Source organism: Frankliniella occidentalis, unplaced genomic scaffold (genome assembly GCF_000697945.3).
Source record: "Frankliniella occidentalis isolate FOCC.00 unplaced genomic scaffold, Focc_3.1 Scaffold30, whole genome shotgun sequence".
NCBI classification, from domain to species: Eukaryota; Metazoa; Arthropoda; class Insecta; order Thysanoptera; family Thripidae; genus Frankliniella; species Frankliniella occidentalis.
In genome coordinates this window covers 1950551-1954357 of record NW_026267160.1, presented here as the reverse complement: position 1 = coordinate 1954357, position 3807 = coordinate 1950551, and the positions used below count along the sequence as shown (strand labels likewise).

General features: G+C 62.1%; 1 non-coding gene across 1 annotated transcript; it reads right to left on the bottom strand.

Annotated features, from left to right (window-relative positions):
- Positions 1-3104: 3104 nt before the first annotated feature.
- Trnal-uag (transfer RNA leucine (anticodon UAG)) lies at positions 3105-3184 on the bottom strand. Its single transcript has one exon. It is a non-coding gene; the product is annotated as a tRNA-Leu (tRNA).
- Between the last annotated feature and the right edge of the window lie 623 nt (positions 3185-3807).

The following is a 3807-nucleotide window of genomic DNA, read 5'->3' as shown; positions in this document are numbered from 1 at the left end:
CTTCGCCTCATATTTCGAGTTGATTACATATTTCAAGATGAAAATTGCCTGAAAAACAATTGAATCTTGAAATTTTAATGGATAATTATGAACGAAGTGAATTTACAGGGAGGCCCACATAAAACCTGGTTTGGTCTCTCAGCACGGCGCATTATGGCCCCTAGCGCGTAGGCAACGCGTCCACACGCCTGCATGCGGTACAGCATAAGTATGCATGTAACTATGAAATTATCCCAGGTCTGTGGGAATTTTTTATCGAAAACAATCAGAGGCATCATACGGTCCTGGCATTCAGAGGTGAACACGATCGATATCCGCTTTCGCGTCGGACAGTCGTTTCGCGAACAGTCCGAAAACAGCCCAAACAGGATTTCGCACGGCGCTGGATTAAAAATTTGTCTCCCGGTGGTTTTCTGGGGCAAGGGCCAGAACATGGTTTCGGACTGACCGATCATCGAACTCATTTTCGTCAGTTTCTGATATTCACGTTTCAGTTTCAGACGATAAAACCACTTCTGCTGCTACCCGCAAAATAAAGGTTGATCACACAATATACCGATCGAAAGTTTTCTCCCAGTATACTCGAGTTTACTCGAATTTTGCCGTTCCTATCTCTCTTTTTCTTTTCTTGCTGGCGCGCGCGCGATGTGCATTTTGTGGGCGTGTAGCGCTGGAGGGGACGGCGACGGGCCGCCGCCCCGCGCCACGGCGGCGCAGGCAGCGCTTCGACAAGCAGCAGCGTCAAGATAACGCTGCCGCGGGGGCCGCACCGCCGCGCCGCGCCACCGCGCCTGCCTACGTGACCCGTCCCGCGGCCCCGCCCCACCCCGCCGCTGCGGTCGGTGAAGGGGGCGGGGGCGACCCTCCCTGAGGTTAGGCCTCCCTGGGCTTGGCGCTTTGGTTCCAGTCGGTACCATCGCGCCAGAGGGGCGGGGAGGAGAACGGGGAGGGGAGGGGGAGATGGGTTGCCGACTTCATCAAGAGGTGCCGCCGACCCGCTGCAAAAGCCTGACACGGCCCGACGCGGTGCGACAGGGGTCCGCGATGTCCGCGCGACTATGTACGTTCTGCGTGCAGCGTGTCTCACAGCCGTGCTTCGTTTTTGGCACTTGTAGTCCACGCTGTAAGACATTTTTGTCACCTGAAAATCGTTTCCAAAAGCGGTTTTAAACCTGACCTTAAACGGTGAATTTTCCTGACTGTACGTACTGTGCCCAGCCACCCATAGAGCCCGGGCGAGGGCGGACTCGTCCGTCCTCCCGGGCCTCCGCTGCCGCCGACCCTGCCCTGCGCCCCGCACCAGCCAACACCCCCCCCAAATCAGATTTAGAGCAATCAGCAGATTGAAGAACTGGCGCCGCCCGGGCCCGGCTCTCCGCTCGCTGGCCGGCCTCGTCTGGACCGCCGCCGTCGCCGCCACGCCCCGCCACCCCGGGCGGCTGAGCTGAGTGATGGTATCGGCAGCGGCCCCGCGCCCCCGCGCGCCCCGCGCCACCCACGCACCCGAGCGAAAACGACAATGCGCTCCGAGGAGATGAGGACGGCCGGCCCAGGCCCAGGCCCCCCACAGAGGCTCAGCTCCGCAGCGGGGTTGATGACGAGTGGAGGACGACGCGGCCGAGGCCTTGGGAGCGAGAAAGAGAGACCCCTGGAAGGACCGCGAGGCCTCGCAGCACCCGCGTCACCGTGGTGAAGCAGCGCGTTTACCCGGAACCACCGCCGCCGCCGCCGTCCTGCTGGTTGCCGGGCGTCATCGCCCCCTCCGCGACTTTCACCTCTACGTCGATGTCTTTTTCTCTCTCGCTCGCTCTGCCCCGCCGACTCTCTCGCTCTCTCTCGCACTCCCTCATCCTCCTCGCGCCGCGCTGCAGTCCACACGAGTCTCCCGGTCGCCCTCTCCACTAATTGACGACGGCACAGCCAACAACAACAGCGCAGCGACACGTTCTTGTTCTTCATTTTGTTATTTTTCTTCTCTCTCTCGCGCTCTCTCGCTCTCTCTCTCTCCCCGTCCGCCGGCCGCGCCCGCCATGCGTCGCCGCCCGCCCTGCCCTCCGTGCTGATGGCCAGATAACGCCCGGGCTTTGTGCGGCCGGCCTGCGCCTGGCATGGCGCGGCGCGGAGCTCCGCGGGGCCGCCGTTTTAGGCCGCCCGGACCGCCGCGTTGCCCAACGGCGCGGCGGCGGCGGCGGTGGCCTTAACGGCGGCCCAAATACTCCCCGCCGTAACGTCACCGAGCGTTACTGCCCGGGGTATCGGCGGGGGGAGGGGGGTAAACCTCAAACCATGTTGAAACCCACCGGCCCCGGAGCAGCGGCGGCGGCGGTCGGCGGCGTCCACCTCGAATAATAAAAGTAATAAAAAGAACAGAGAGACGGGGCGCAGCAGTGACCACACGGGGGAGAGAAAGGTATATGGGGTCGCCGCCGTCATAATCGTTTGAGCCGGGCCATCGCGGCTGAGCCGACAGGCAAGCGCAGGCAGTGGAACAGGGAAGAGAGCGTCGTCGTGGTGGTGCTTTTGTTGTTTTTTCTCGGCCGCTTGTCAGTCAAGTCGGTCGGCCACACGGCGGCGGCGCTTAGCAGCAGCAGCATGTTGGCCGGCGCGCGCGAGGCGAGCGCACCGTTAGAGCAAATTAGGAGGACATTGTCGAGAGACCGGCCGCCCGGCGGCCCCGCGGCGGCCCCTCTCTAGCCTCGCGAGTGCGCGGCAGGCACAGCCCCGCCACGCCCCGCCACGCCACGCCCCGCGGAGGGCGCCGCCGCGGCCTGGGCTGGGCGCCCCCGACGACCCGCGCGCTGCTTGGCTTCACCGCGGGGATTACCATACTGGGGAGGGAAGAGGAAGAGAGTCTGCCTGTCCGCCGCGCCCGTCTCTTTCAACTGCAAATGAAGGCGCGGACGAATAAAATCTACCGGCACGGATAAAAAGTCTGAAATATTCAATTTTGAAGAAATTAAAACGTTTTTGGGTTATGTCATTAAGATTTCAAGATTTTGTTTTCGCCAGGAAAACTTCACCACTTACAAACACAAATACAAAAACATTTAGATGTAAAAGCACACTTATTGTGTGTGTGATCGCAGATTCAAAATGAGATATCATGACAGCGGTGGGATTCGAACCCACGCCCTTTCGGACTGGTGCCTAAAACCAGCGCCTTAGACCGCTCGGCCACGCTGCCTTGCATGCGCATAATCACTTGCCGCTCCTAGTCATACATACGGGTCGACGACAAACGACGTCCCGCGCGGGCACGAGCGAAGGATGTGGGAGCTTGGCTGGCTGCCGTCGGGGCGACGGCGCGAGTGAAAAGTATAACAGCGGGCTGACGTAGTAGTGTACCGAGTACTGTACACCGCCCTCTGGCACTCGCGCGCCTCGATGTGAATATGTATGTGTGTGCGCAATTGGTGAACTGTACAGTACAGCACGAAGGCGGGCAAGCAGTTCGGCTGCCGTCCGCCCGTCGTCCGCCTCATGTGAGAGTCCGTGCGTCTGCCGCGGTCCGCGTCTCCGCCGCCGCGCCGTGGCACGCCGTGTGGCTGCGAGCGAAGAATGCCAAAGCCTCTCCGTGGCCCCTGGCCACGCCTCGCCGGGGACGCCAAGGTGGAACACGAGCACGTCCCTGAGGGCGGCCGGTGCTGTCGAACCCGCCGCCGCCGCCGCCGCCCCGCTCATCCGCGGAGGTGGAGGGAGGGGGATCTTTATACCTGCGTATACAGCGCGGCCCGGCCCGGCGCGACACGGGGCCCCTCGTCCCCGCCGCGAGGGCCGCCCCGGGCACCGTGCAGGTGGGCTCGGCCG